Source organism: Rutidosis leptorrhynchoides, chromosome 11 (assembly GCF_046630445.1).
Source record: "Rutidosis leptorrhynchoides isolate AG116_Rl617_1_P2 chromosome 11, CSIRO_AGI_Rlap_v1, whole genome shotgun sequence".
Taxonomy (NCBI): Eukaryota; Viridiplantae; Streptophyta; class Magnoliopsida; order Asterales; family Asteraceae; genus Rutidosis; species Rutidosis leptorrhynchoides.
In genome coordinates this window covers 114,046,476-114,063,311 of record NC_092343.1, presented here as the reverse complement: position 1 = coordinate 114,063,311, position 16,836 = coordinate 114,046,476, and positions in this window count along the sequence as shown.

Here is a 16,836-nt window from a genome sequence, read left to right as displayed (position 1 = left end):
TACGCAATTTAAATATCGGGACACGTATACAATGTTTTGACATATCATATGGACGCATCTATATATATTATTTGGAATAACCATAGACACTCTGTATGCGGTAATGATCGAGTTAGCTATACAGGGTTGAGGTTAATTCTACAATAATATATATACTTTGAGTTGTGATCGAGTCTGAGACATGTATACGGGTCACGATATGTATTAATTAATTCGAATATTATATATTAAACTGTATATGAATTATTGAATTACTAACTGTGGACTACAAACTGTGGACTACCTACATTGGACAATTAAAATGAATTAAAATATTGATTTTAACATATGAAACTAAACAATTCTCCAAGTTTTCCACTTGATCTCATCTTAAACCTCATTTGTATCTTGACGATTACAATCCGCGTTCAAACCTTTCATGATTCTTGAAAACACCTCAATCGAGAGGATGAATAAACCACACTTCATCTACGGAAGAAAAGATTGAGGCATATAGTTATGCACCTAAAAACACTCAGAACCTGAGTAAACGTTTAACACGTATCTGTGCTAGCTTCTTTGGTTGTTATCACCAAAAATAACTTTGTAATCCCTTTCCAAATTAGTCAATTTTGTCACAGCTCCAACAAGTCAACTTCGACTTTTCATTCGAAACAACCTTATTATAACCTTGATATATATGCGTGCTCTTTTATCGTTACCGGGGAACCATTTATATTCCACCACATTAGCAGTGAAAACTGAAGACTGCCTTAATAGTCAAAAGTTTGATAATAAAGAATTGAGTAAACCATGAAGGAGACTCTGAACAAATCACAAGGATTAAACTGTACATAAAGAACCCAAATGATTCTGTTTCTGATAAAATCTTTAGTGAATACCTTGTTCCGTAATTGTTCTAAATCATTGTGAATGAATTTCTTCATCACATTTTGATTGTAGAATTCTAAGATATCATTGTATCTTTCATTGTAAATATCCTCAATATTTCTGAAGATATCTTCATAAATATTCTTGTCCGATATTAATTATCTCTCCGCGTTATCTGTATTATATCATAAAAGAAACTGTTTTAGTTTCTAAAATTCTAAAAAAATTCGAATTTGAATTATGAATAATTTTGAAATAGTGTTGGAAATTGATGTATGAGTTAGTATAATATAATGACACTTGATCAACGTGATTATATTACAGTAAGTCATGCTGAGTTTCTAATGGAATGTGATGATTCATAGACTATAATATCATCATGTGCCGTGTTACACGACTCTTACATTCTATCTATTCTAAATATATCAAGAACATATTCTCTTGATAGTTCTATCTTTTCTCTTGAATTCTGGTAATTTAACCAATCAAGATCGTGCTATTATGTCCTTTTCTACTTAGAACATTAGGATTATTCGAAACTCCATACCTATGAATTATGGACCATTATTCGCTTGATTTAAAGTCGGAAAGAGAAAACAAAAGAATGAAGATCTGAAATAAAAATGGGAGTATAAATCACAGTAAATTAGAGCGAGTATTCACTGTGGATGTCAATGATTACAGAAGGACAGAAGCAGAGACATCGAAATATAAGGGAAGATATAAAACCCAAAAACAACTCAGAAATTACAAACCGTGGATATTAATACGAATAGCAATATAAAGACACAGTATAATTAAGAATACTATCACCGAAGGTAATAGTAGAAGTAAACAGATTTTTTTGGTGGAAGATTGAAAAGAAGGATGACAGAAATGATAATTAGAAAAATATCAAGGATTAGAATGGAATTAAGCATTTTCACAATCTTTTGGATGTATGGACTAATAAAGAAAGTATAGGAATGGTGAGAATAATAGAACGGAAGAGCTTAATTTATAATGGAAATATCAGACAGAGTAATCAAGGCAGATCACCTTATTTAATTAAAGAGACCCTAATTTCCTTATTCACCAAAGAATCAAATCTTATAGATTTCGAAGATTTTCTTTTAAATCCCTTGAATTCCGGAATTCAATCGAGACAACATCAAAAGTTAAGACGAACCTTATTTTCCTAAACTCAACCATGACTACGTCACTGGTTAAGACGAACATGCATTTATTCATTTCACTTTTTTGTGATAGCTTCACTCGTACGCTTCGAGTAATCGAATTATTTTACCTATATTACTCGATGTTGAAAAATTCTATTTATTAACTCATATTTGTCATGAAAACATTTTTATTATTAGCCATGACGACCTCACTCAAATTTCGGGACGAAATTTCTTTAATGAGTAGGTACTGTGACGACCCAGAAATTTCTGACCAAATTTAAATTTGATCTTTATATGAATTCGACACAATAAGCAAAGGCTGTAAAGTTGAGTCTCCAAAAATGTTGAACAGTTTACATAGATTCATTTATACCTTTGATTATTCCCAACGATTCACGAACCATTGTTGTAAATAAAAATAAATGTAAATTTATATATAGACAATAATTGAAAGTAATAAAATATAATTTAAACAATAAAATCAAATATGTAAAATAAGATATAAAATAATTAAGTGTAACTTAAAATGAATCTATATATAAATATATAAGATTTCTATATATGATTATGATTATATGTATATTGTAATGTATAAGAATTTAATCATATATAGTTTATAAATATTAAACATTACATGATTAATAAATTATAATATTAATATATTTAATTACAAGTTAAAATAAATATTTTATTAACATATTTATTTTCATTATTAATATTAATATTAGTATATTCTTATTTAATATAATATATAGAATTGGTACATTTAATTAGTTATATCATTTTAATTTATAGTAAAATTCTAATTTTAAGTTATTATGATTATTTTGTTATATTTATATTCTTTATCAATATCATTATTATTATTATTATTATTATTATTATTATTATTATTATTATTATTATTATTATTATTATTATTATTATAGCTTTATTTATTAGAAAATAATACAATCTATTATGGTTATTATTAATAATATAGTTATTATCATTTTATGATTATTAGTATTATTATTATTTATAATTATTATTAATATAATTATTATTAGTACTAATATATATTTTAATTATTAATATTAAATATATAAATTACATATAAAATTGGAAAATTGTACAAATCGTTACCTGTGTCCATCAATCTGTAGATGATTGGTAATTTGTCTCTAATTTGATTACAAGTTGAAATCGAATCCTCACAATTAACCAAAATTTGCAATCAAACCTTTTCTCCTTTTTATTTTCTTATTTTTTTTAACTCCTGAGAAAATATTCACTGTCAAACCTTCAATAATTATAACAATTGATAAATTCTGTTATTAAACACTTCAATCAATTTTCCTTTTTCATTACAAATCACTGAAATCATTAAACAACCCCTAACTGATTGAATTAAATCAAAAAACTAAGAACTCGGGTCGTTTATCTCTGTTTTGACCGTGATTATTAAAAACTTGATTTCAAATCGGATTTATAAAATCTAAAAATGTAGAAATGATCTAAATCATTTTGTGATACTTTCTGTAAAGTTTTAAAATCCAATTTCATCTATCGAGTCTTAATTCTGAGGTCAAAGTTGAAAAATTAAAAAGTCAACCAATTGTTCTTCGTCACATTCGATTTCTGGTTGATATTTCTGATAAAATTAATGCTTTGGAAAGTTTCTATGATTGATTTGGCATCTTTTTCATGTAGTAATCGTAGCCTAATTATGTCAAATTTTTAAAATCAAGATTGAAGTTCATCTTCTTCATAAACGGGCTGTTGTGATTAAATTTTTATTTTCCTTTTTGCTTCTGTTGATCACGATATGTTAGAAGGTTGATTATGATTCCATTTAAATCGTAATTTCAGCAAATAATTTGCTACTACAAATTTGTGGAACTCTGGTTGATTTAATGTCATAAAAGGAAGAACATAGAAACCTGTTTAGATAGAAATTAATTTGGAATTATAACAGAAAACGGGAAGCAGAGGAATGGTTTATGGGGTGTTGCGGGTTACCAAAAGGTCGAGGGTTCGAGTCTAGGCTGAGGCATATTCTTTTTAGAAATTGGTTTTAAGGTAGTCTCTTCTTCTTTTATTATTGTTATTATTACTTATTGTTATAATTATTGTTATTTTTATATTAATTATTACTAGTATCTTAATTGTTATTAATATAAAAATTATTACTAGAACAAGTATTATTATTATTATCATTAGTATTATAACTATTATAATTGTTATTATTACTAATCAAAGATACCATGTATTATTATTAACATAATTAAAAATTATTAATATTTTATTATTATTATTATTATTATTATTATTATTATTATTATTGTTACTGCTAATCTTATTACCATTAATAGTATTATTATTAAGTAGTATTATTATTAATATTATCATTTGTAATATGGTTGTTATTATTATTGTTACCATTATAAGTATTATTATTATTGTTAATATTACTATTATTATGATTAGGATTATCAATATTGCTATCATTATGACGTAATACAAATTATTATCATATTCATGAATATTATTATTAATATCACTATTATAAAAATAACTAGTAATATTATTATTATTACTAAAAGTATAATAACTTTTAAATCCATCATTTTTTGTTAAAACTATTATTATTACTATCATTATTATTAATATTATTACTATCATTATACATATTCTAATATTATTATAACTATTATGTTGCAAACCAAAGATTTTCTATATAAAAATATATTCAAAAAATATATAAAATGAATTTATAATGAAATATATAAGTTAATGGTATAAAAATTTATATCACTAATAGTAATATTTGTTCGATTACAATTATGTGTATTAATATATACATAAATGATATAGGTTCGTGAATCCGAGGCCAACCCTACATTAATCAGTTCTGTCGTATGCATATTTTTACTACAAAATATCGTATTGTGAGTTCATTTGATTCCCTTTTACTCTTTACATTTTTGGGACTGAGAATATATGCGCTATTTTTATAACTATTTCTTAAATGCTTTTGAGATATATTTTTGAACTGAGAATACATGAACTGCTTTTATAAATGATTGACGAAATAGACACAAATATTCAAAACTACATTCTATGATAGAATTATTTGGATTCATAGGTTCAATTTAGTAGTTAACGGAGAGATGATTTTGCATTGCATACGCATTAGCTCCCGTTTTAACTATCATCGGCGGGATGATTTTGCATTGCACGCACGCCCTAGCCCCCGATGTATTGTATTGTATTATAGTCGACTTTGTAGTTGGTAACAGAGGGATGATTTTGCATTGCGTATGCATTAGCCCCCGTTTCAGCTATCCTCGGAGGGATGATTTTGCATTGCGTACGCATTAGCCCCCGTTGTAAGAATTATATTGTATTAACTACCACGGTGAGATGATTTTGTCATTGCACTACGCATTAGCTACCGTTGGTGAGTTGTTTGAAAGGTTCCGGTGTTCTTCATATGAATGATTTTACAGCAGGAATAGACCTGCACAGATTGTTTTCTAATTATGAGTATCTTGTGGTCTATTATATTATTGAAAATGATTGATTATGAAAAACTAATGAACTCACCAGCCTTTTGGTTGACACTTGAAAGCATGTTTATTCTCAGGTATTAAAGAAATCTTCCGTTGTGCATTTGCTCATTTTAGAGATATTACTTGGAATCATACATGACATATTTCCAAAGACGTTGCATTCGAGTCATTGAGTTCATCAGGATTATTATTAAGTCAATTATAGTTGGATATATTATGAAGTGGTATGCATGCCGTCAACTTTCGATGTAATGAAACTTGTTCTTTTAAAAACGAATGCAATGTTTGTAAAATGTATCATATAGAGGTCAAGTACCTCGCGATGTAACCAAATGTAATGTATTCGTCCAGATGGATTAGGATGGGTCATTAGATATTGAGAATCTTTTTGAGGTTAATATCACCCCACTAGCCACAAAACCTTACAAGTTTTACGATATCTTTGTTTAATGGTTCAATTATTTAGTGGAAATTTTTGATATCTCTCAATTCATAACTCTATTATTGTTTTGGTTTTAAAATTTCGTATTGAATGCGAATATATTTGACTATAATTTTGTTTTGATAATAATTCATGGGCGCATAATTCATTGCTAAACACATTACATTTGCCACATAATTATACTGAATTATGTGTTACATGTGATAAAACAATTTTGGGTTGATGATTGGATCCATTTTTGCACGGTGACAAGAGAAAAGCACAACAAACAAGACTTAATAAAGGGTTGTTGCCATTCAAAACTAAATAGTTATAACGCCGAAGTAGTCATTTTTCTATTTTTAAAAGGTGAATTTTGAACTTTCAAATTTTGTGATAATTTTTACCTTTACATTTGAATTTTTATGCATATTTAAATACCATTTTGATACTTGTTTGTTATGTAACATTGTAATTAGATACATTGAAAATCTTTTTGAGGTTAACCCAACTGGCCACAAATCCTTACACGTTTTGCGACATCTTGGTTTAATGGTTTAATTATTTCGTGGCACTTTTTGATATTTCTCAATTCATAACTCTATTATTGTTTTTGTTTTAAAATTTCGTATAGAATACGAATATATTTGACTATAGTTTCTTTTCGATAATAATTCATGGCCACAGAACCCAATTTTGAACACATTACGTTGCCACATAATTATGTTGAATTATGTGGCACATGTGATAAAACAATTTTCGTTGAATATTGGATCCAATTTCACACGATGACTAGAGAAAGGCACTACAAGCAAGACTTCCTAAAGGGTTTCTGCCATTCAAAATAGTTTCAACGTCGAAATAGTTTTTTTGCTAATTTTTAAAAGGTAAATTTTGAACTTTCAATTTTTACGATAAATTTACCTTTGCATTTGAATTTTTATGCAAATTTAAATACCATTTTGATACTTGTTATTCATGTAACATTGTATTTAGGTACATTGAGAATCTTTTGAGGTTAATATCACCCACTAGTCACAAATCCTTACTCGTTTTAGGACATCTTGGTTTAATGGTTCAATTATTTAGTGGCACTTTTTGATATCTCTCAATTCATAACTCTATTATTGTTTTTGTTTTAAAATTTCCTATTGAATGCGAATATATTTGACTATAGTTTCTTTTTGATAATAATTCATGGTCAAAAAATACATTACGTTTGCCACATAATTATGCTGAATTATGTGGCACATGTGATAAAACAATTTCGGTTGAAGATTGGATCCATTTTCGCACGATAATTAGAGAAAGGCACTACGAGCAAGACTTCCTAAAGAGTTCCTTCCACTCAAAATAGTTCCAACGTCGAAAAAGTCATTTTGCTATTTTTAAAAGGTGGATTTTGAACTTACAGATTTTTCGATAATTATTACCTTTGCATTTGAATTATTATGCATATTTAGCTACCAATTTTATACTTGTAATTTTTTTTTGAAGTTAATATCACCCCAATAGCCAAAAATCCTTACACGTTTTGTGACATCTTGGTTTAATAGTTCATTTATTTAGTGGCACTTTCTGTTATCTCTCAGTTCATAACTCTATTATTGTTTTTGTTTTAAAATTTCGAATTGAATGCGAATATATTTGACTGTAGTTTCATTTCGATAATAATTCATGGTCGTAGAAGCCATTTTTAAACGCATTACATTTGCCACATAGTTATTCTGATTTATGTGGCACATGTGATAAAACAATTTTCGTTGAAAGTTGGATCCATTTTCGCACGATGACTAGAGAAAGGCACTACAAGCAAGAATTTCAAGGGTTGTTGCCATTCGACATTGTTTCAATGCCAAAATAGTCGTTTTGTTATTTTTAAAAAGATGAATTTTTAACTTTCAGACTTTACGATAATTATTACCTATGCATTTGAATTTGTAAGCATATTTAAATACAATTTTGATACTTGTTATTTATGTAACATTGTATTTAGGTACATTAAGAATCTTTTTGAGGTTAATATCACCCCAATAGCCATAAATCCTTACACGTTTTGGGACATCTTGGTTTAATGGTTCAATTATTTAGTGGCACTTTTTGATATCTCTCAATTCATAACTCTATTATTGTATTGGTTTTAAAATTCTGTGTTGAGTGCGAATATATTTGACTATAGTTTCGTTTCGATAATAATTCATGGTGCCGAACACATTTTTGAATAATTTACGTTTGCCACATAATTATGCGAAATTATGTGGCACGTGTGATAAAACAATTTCGGTTGAAGATTGGATCCATTTTCGCATGATGACTAGAGAAAGGCACTATGAGCAAGACTTCCTAAAGAGTTCCTTCCATTCGAAATAGTTTCAACGCTGAAAAACTAATCCTTGCAGATATCGGTCAAAAAGTCACATTTTTACCCCCAATATTAAGCCCTAGAACAATAAAGATTCAAACTTTCTCGGAAAAATTATTGATTTTTTGGTTGATTTTGTAGATTAAGTAATTACGAAGGCGATGCCAAAAGAATCAAGTAAAACGGAGCTAAAAAGAAGATTCTAGAGCAAAAACGGTGAAAGACAAGAAATCAAGTTACGATCCAGGAAAATCATCTGACCAGGCAAGCTAAACGGCCTGCCAAACGGCTTGCCTGGCCCAAAAACGGCCTGCCAAATGGGTCAGACAAACGGCCCCTACAAATGGGCTGGCCTGGTAAACGGCCCCTGCCAAACGGCTTGCCAAATGGCCTGCCAGCCGTTTGCAGGCAAAATCCAAGTCTATTTAAAGTGCTTTCTCCATCCATTCTGACACACACTCAATTTGTAATTCATTTTATATTTTTAAGCTTTTAGTTAGTTTTTAGTAGTAGTTAGCTTAGCTTTTATTTTCAGGAGGATATCCCGGCGAGTCCTTGCGATCTCGGGCAGATTTCTTCGGCCTTTTCAGATTTTTATCGAAACGCTTGTCTTTTGTATTAAACATGTGTTCTTACTTGTTTAATAATGTGTTCTGATATTACCATGATAGCTTAATTAATCTGTATGTTGCATGATAGAAGTTTGGGTTAGCGTAATTATGTTAATTTAGTACGATTACTGTTGTGATACTGAACTAGGAAGTGTGATAGATTTGTATGCTAGCATCTTAAGGATTGACCAACCTGGATTGTGATCAGGACTTGTCCATCTATATGAAATTTGCTACTTCATAGGATTAAGACCCCTGGTTATACTGTATCTGAAGATTCTATGAACTCGGTATGGCCGGAGTTCCCGATAGGCATTTAATGCGCTTTTAGGAAATGGAACTTAGGAATTGAGATATGAATGACCTAGTATGCCTATTGACTGTTCCGAAGAGACTTCTTAGGAGCTGTTAAGATCTAGTTAGTACCTTCACTGTGTAACCCAAGCCTATTGCATGTTCTTGTTTGATTGTTGCCTTAGGACTTAGTCATATCAACTGTTTAGGTATTTATTAGGTTTCTATCTGCTTCACTATCAGTATATCAACAATAATGCTGTATAATGTTTGAATTGATATGATCTCATTAGTATGATGGAATGGTTGATAGTTTTCACTTAAGGTTTTGCCAACTTAAACCGACGGACTCCTTCCGTTTGTGATCAGTGTTCAATCAACACAGCACGTTGTTATTCAGTTAACTAAACTGATAACGAGGGTTAGGATTAGAGCTCAACTCACTAATAAACCTACTACTTTACTAAGGATAACCTCCAAGGTATAGCTACCTTTCAATTATACAACCAAGTGACATACTTCTCACTGCTCAAAGAGAACTCTGAGAGTTCAGAGACAAGTAGGTCTGTATAATTGGCTCATCCAACCAGATCTACATCATTCCAGGCATAGTCTTAACATAAGCATAATTACCTTTCCCTAACCCAACACTGATATCTTGGTCAACATTTCCCTGATCTGCCTACTCCGGATATCCTTCCACTTATTTACTTTTCCGCATTTAGGACTTTTAGCTTAACCTAACTACTATCCTTTATCTAGGTAATTTAACTAAAAGACAATTATCCACTTGATCTTCAACTCGTTAATCCATAAAAAAAAAACACGACACTAGGTTAACTTACACCTTCTACACCTTAGAAAGTAAAAGTAAATTTAGGCCTCGCACAATATAAATAAACAAAACCACTGTGTGCTACCTTGATCAACTAAACAGGACGTCCTGCGGCCTAACGACATCACACGAATTAAACCGTCCGTTTCGGCCATATCTTTGTAGTGACATCAGAGTTTTTCTGGCGCCGCTGCCGGGGAATCGAATATTTTGATTGAGAAAGATTTTAAATAGACAAAAGTATTGTTTGATGGTGTGTAAAAAAGACAATTATACACGGACTTGGTTGTTGGATTTTGCAAACAATCTCCAATTATATTGGAACCAAAAGGATCATGCCTCTCCATAGTCGGCCTGGCCACCTTGATACAAGTAATCTGTAAGAATTCCTGTCAGTTAAGATATCCGATTAGGTTAGCGAACGAATTTCAAGAATAATTGTTTTTATTAAATTATCGATCCCTTTAGCAAATTAATATTTTCTAAAAGTTACTTTTAAGTCTTTTTTAAACAGAAAACTTAAAAAAAATGGAACAACGAGATACCCTTGCTTCTATGCATAAGTCATGCTTAGAGGAAAGAGGAGGACAAATCACCTTAGAAACCGAAGGAATTCCTAAAATCAGTTCACACATGATTAAACTAGTCAGTATGATCTGTAAATTTCAAGGATTACCGACTGACAATTAAAACTTTCACTTAAACAAATTTATCAGTCTGGTTGACTCTTTTAAGAAGGAAGAAAACGAGAAAAATATTTTGAAACTTCATCTTTTTCAATATTCACTTTCTACACACGCTTTAGCATGGTTTGACAAACTTAACCTGAATTCAATACATTCATGGGAGGATCTAGCCACCAAATTTCGAATCAAATTTTATCCACCCTCCCTACAAACCTGTTTAAGAAATGACATCACAAATTTTTCTCAAAAAGAAAATGAATCATTGTGTCTAGCATGGAATAGAATAAAGATTATGCTTAAAAGGTGTCCAAATCATTCGTTAAGTCAGGCAGACATAATCTGTACTAGGGGTGTGCGTGGTACGGTTCCGGACCAAACTTGTTCGGTTCGGTTCCGTCCCGAATTCCAATTTGAAGCAAAAACATGGACCGAGGACCGGACCAAATATTATCGGTTAGGTTCGGTACGGTACGGTTCGGGTATTTTTAGTGTTTTTTCGGTTTTGGTCCGGTTTGATCCGGACCAAAGACCGAAAATCCATAAAATAATGGACCAAGGACCGGACCGAAAATTTTTGGTTCGGCTCGAAATCGGTTCGGTCCGGTACGGTCTTCGGTTCTTCCCGTACCATGCACACCCCTGATCTGTACGCTTTACAATGGTTTGACCAAAGATGATAAGTCTCTCCTAGACATGGCCTCGCAAGGTAATTTCATGTCCCAAACAGCAAACGAAGCATGGAATCTCTTGGAAACAATAGCTGCACAGCAGGAAGATTGGAGCAATGAAGCTGTTGAGAAGGATGACGTCTTCGCTCATACGGTAAAAATGTTGGAACCCGGGTTACAAGATCTCACCCTCACTCTTCAAAGTTTACCAAATCCTAGAAACTCCGATGCTACTAGAACCAATCTAAGGTATCCCTACCCTAGATGGGCACATAAACGGCAAAATAGCTCGGATCATAATATAATCTTCCCGTTACATAAACATACTCTCCACTCTAAGGAAATTTTAGTTGAATTTATGAAAAAGCAATACATGATAAATCTTTAAGTCATAGAATGTTTAAATAAGTTCGACACTTTGATAAAAACTTTTGAAGAATTAATCACCAATTTTCAGCTTACGCTTAAAAGTTTAACCACTAAAGTTGATATAGAGTGTAGTGAGTTTGATGCCCTAGTAATTACTAGAGGAGGGAAAGAAACAACTGTCAATATACCCATACAAGATTTTTCCGATAAGGAACCTGTGCCCATTGACCCAGTTGTCAATCGGCCGAAACCTATCTCTCCTAAGGCCTCGGAAATTATTCTGCGCGCCCGCATACCTTTCCCAGGTAGGCTTAAGAAGGAAAAACAAGAAGCGCAATTCGCTAAGTATTGGGATATTATTAAGAATTTGCATTTGAATGTACGACTAGTAGATGCTTTAGTAGAAATGCAAAACTGCGCTAAATTTTTCAAAGAACTGCTTTCAAACAAAGAGAGATTAAGAGAGATAGTTAGTTTGCCCTTAAGTGAAGAATGCTCGTTACTGTTACAACATGAAATTCCCCGTAAGTTAGGAGATACAGGAAGATTTACGATACCTTGCTTCCTACAAGATGTCCAAATTAGCAATGCGTTAGCAGACTTGGGAGCCAGTGTAAACCTAATGCATTATTCGTTATTCAAAAAGCTAGGATTAAATGACTTAGGGCCTACCAGAATGACTATCTAACTCGCGGACAGATCAGTTAAGATTCCTCGAGGAATAGCTGAAGATGTCCTAGTTAGAGTGGATAAGTTCGTATTTCCCGTTGATTTCGTCATTATGGATATCGAGGAAGACACAAAGGTCCCACTCATTCTTAGCAGACCATTCCTAAATACTGCCAAGGCCGTAATTGATGTGCACAAGAAATCGTTGAAACTAAGGGTTGGAGGAGAAGAAATCAGATTCAATGTTGATCATCTCATGAACCATCCTTGCGAAGAAGATGTGAATCTCTCTAATTATTTTCAAGAACTCATCCACGAATACCTGGAAGAAATCATGGCTATATGTAGTCAAGATCAAATTTCTAAGGATCTGTTTTTTACACCTCCTAAAGGAAATCTCGACAACCATTCAGCCATAAACCTTAGTCAACACAAATCTCCCCTCTCTGAGAGTAATTTTCTTGGCAAAACTATCCAAATAGCACCACTAGGATAAGGCATTCCTCTACCCCTCTTAAGGAGAAGACCGAATGAAGAAACGAATTTCATTCTGGTATATCAGGAACCCCAGTCAAAGGAGGACTGTGAGAAGATTCCTGAACCTACCTTCGAAACTAAAGAAGACGTTTCTGAGGAGGAAGCATTAAGAAGGACAATTTCCAAAAATGAAGAATAGATAGCATCAGTGACCTCTAATGAAGATTCAGAATTCCAGGAGAAGTATGACTCATTAGACCGAAAGGAGATAGCTAGGATGAAGCCATCTATCGAGGAACCTCCAGAATTGGAATTAAAGAAGTTACCCGATAATCTAGAATATGCATTCTTAGAAGGAGAATCGCAACTCCCTGTAATCATCTCAAAAGACCTCACGCCACAAGAGAACGTAAAATTGATTCAAGTTTTGAAATCACATAAGAAGGCAATTGCTTGGAAGATCTCCGACATAAAAGGAATCAGCCCCAACTATTGCACCCACAAGATCTTCATGGAAGATGATTTCAAACCTTCAGTTCAAAGGCAAAGAAGGGTCAACCCTATGATTCAAGAAGTCGTTAAGAAAGAAGTAATCAAACTTCTGGACGCCGGTCTGATCTATCCCATTTCTGATTTGCCATGGGTTAGTCCTGTTCAAGTGGTACCCAAAAAGGGAGGGACAACCGTAATTCAAAATGAGAATAATGAGCTTATTCCAACACGGGAAGTCACCGGTTGGAGGGTTTGCATAGATTATCGTAAACTAAACGATGCAACCCGAAAAAATATTTTCCATTACCCTTCATCGATCAAATGTTGGAACGTCTATCAGGAAATGAATACTATTGTTTCCTTGACAGCTTTTCAACCTACTTTCAGATTCCCCTCAATCCAAAGGACCAAGAAAAGACAACCTTTACATGTCCTTATGGAACATTTGCTTATCGACGCATACCCTTTGGGTTATGCAATGCACCAGCTACATTTCAGCGATGCATGGTAGCAATATTCCACGACATGATTGAACGTTATATGGAAGTCTTCATGGACGACTTCTCAGTCTTTGGTAGTACCTTTGATTCGTGCCTGTCTAACCTTGACAAGATGCTTACCCGGTGTGAAGATTCAAATTTAGTTCTGAATTGGGAAAATGTCACTTCATGGTTAAGGAAGAAATAGTTTTAGGACATAAGATTTCAAAAGTAGAAATAGAAGTTGATAAGGTTAAGATGGAGACCATAACTAAACTTTCAAAACCTACCACAGTAAAAGCGGTAAAGAGTTTCCTTGGACACGCTGGTTATTACCGACGCTTCATTAAGGATTTTTCAAAGGTCACACGACCTCTCACTCATCTCCTAGGAAAGAAAGTTCCGTTTGTCTTCGATGAAGAATGTAGAAAAGCATTCAACTATCTGAAGGAACAGCTAACACATGCGCCCATCATGATAGCTCCTGATTGGAGTTTACCATTTGAAATCATGTGTGATGCAAGTGACTTCGCAGTTGGATCTGTGCTTGGACAACGGATAGATAAGCACTTTGTAACGCCCCGTACTAAATCATCATGTACGGACCATCAACAACAGGACCATTACAAGGTTAAGTACTATATGCGTTTTCAAAAAGAGTTTGCATTCATAATTAAAAGTGATGTCAAACCAACATCAAAAGTTTTACATTCCAAAAGTATGCTTCACTAAGTAGAAGCAATAATTAAGTGTACGTGACCCCAAATGGTCGTTATAAGTCATAATTCAAAAGTACTAATGTTTGAATGCAAAGTAAAGTAGTTCATGCGTGGACAACTCTAAGCAGCGGGTGTCTACAGCACAACAAGTAAGACAGCGGAAGCAACCTCAAGCACCTGAGAAATACATGCTTAAAAACGTCAACACAAAGGTTGGTGAGCTATAGTTTAAGTATAACAGTATGTAAGGTAGGCCACGAGATTTCAGTGCTACAAAGAGCGTTTCAAAACAGTATGATAAAGTATATGTTAACCGTGGGCACTTGGTAACTAACTTAACGTTTATACCCCCTGAAAGTACACTTGGCAAGTGCGTATGTTTATGAAGTATTAAACACTCATTAAATGCTAGCGCTACTAGCCCGAGTGGGGATGTCAAACCCTATGGATCCATATCTAAGATTCGCGTTCACGGTTCAAAAACCAATGATTAAACGTTACCGAGCTAAAGGGAATGTTTCTGCCGTTATATAACCCACACATATATAAGTTTAAGTACTCGTGCCTAGTATGTAAAACATAAAATCCGCATGTATTCTCAGTTCCCAAAATAAGTTAAAGTAAAAAGGGAATGCTATAACTCACAATGATATGTAGCGGTAAAGTAGTAGTCGGGAAAGGTGTGCAAGTAAACGGTCCGAAGTCCTCAACCTAAGTCAAATAGTACTAAGTCAGTAAATCGTCTTAATAGGTTTAAAAGTATGTAAATAAGGTCTTAAGGGTCATCATCATTCATCATTAAACAAAAGGCGTAAAGTAGGTTTCGTTTATGAAAGTAGTTTAAAACATAGTCTGACTTCAGTCAGTCACCACGGCATCTACCCTTACTGAATTAAGGTGAGACCAGTGGCCATGGCTCCGTCTATGAGTCTTTTAAGTGTGGTAAAATTTACTGAAGCAAACTTGTCTTGGTTTGACCAGTGGCCAGTGGCCATGGCTCCGTCTATGAGTCTTTTAAGTGTGCTAGTAGGTCAGAAATTTCTGCACAACGTTAAAGGACATAGTAACGATCGGAGGGCCATAAATCCTAAACCGTAACTCGGATTAAGACGATTCCTATATGAAAAGTTATCTACTCGAAAAGATCTATCTAAAAATAATGGTTAGAACAGCCCAGGTCTGGTGGTCTGTTACAGAAACAGCAGGTCAGTACTTTTTGGACAGAAACAGTAAGTTTAAGTGAGTTCCGGTGGTCTTGGTGCTTGATGTTCATCATGGTTCTCGTCCTCGATGCATATAGCTTCAAGTGTACAACTCATTGATGTATCTACATCATCTTAACCAAGTCTTGACCATCATAACCCTAGTGCAAGTCTAAGACATGAAGCACAACTCACTTAAGAGTTGTATGAAGTTTGATGAACCAAAGTTACATCAAAGTCTTAGATCTAACACATACATGAACTTTAAAAGAAATATTGAACTATAAACTTGAAAGTTAACTAACTAATCAAGATCATAAGTAGTAGAACATAGTTCTTAGTTTGATCTTGAAGATCCAAGACTCAAAAGTCTAGATCCAAAGTTATATTTAAAGAAAACTTATTTGTGTGTTCTTGAACTTTCAAAGTTAACTTAATTTGTTCAAGAGATATGAGATCAAGACTAACTTGTAGTACTTGACCATATAAACTAACTACATGAAATTAAAGTGCATAAATTGAAGAAGTAAACTTAAATAAACAAGAAAAGGTTCATGGTTGTTCATACTTTAAAGATTCAAACCAAAGTTTGATCTTTAGAAAGTAAACTTTAAAGTTTACTTCATGAGCTTCAAGTATGTCTTTAATCAACACATGGAACTTGCAACTTTTGAAACAATTGAAGTAGAATCATAAACTAGTGAGTTTATGTTCTTGTGTTCTTGAAAATACAAGATAATAGAAGAACCAAAACTAGAAAGTTAGGTTCTTGAAAGCTAGTAAGTAACTACAACAACAAGATGAAACAAGTAACAACAACAAACAAGAAATCAAACAAGCAAGTAACAAAAGATGATGATGATGATGATTAAGTGTCTCTTAGTTTCGGTTTTTGGCCAAGAAAGAAAGGAGAAAAGAGCTTGTTACTTACAAGGTTTAGAGAGAAAAGTGAGAGAGAAAGAGTGAAA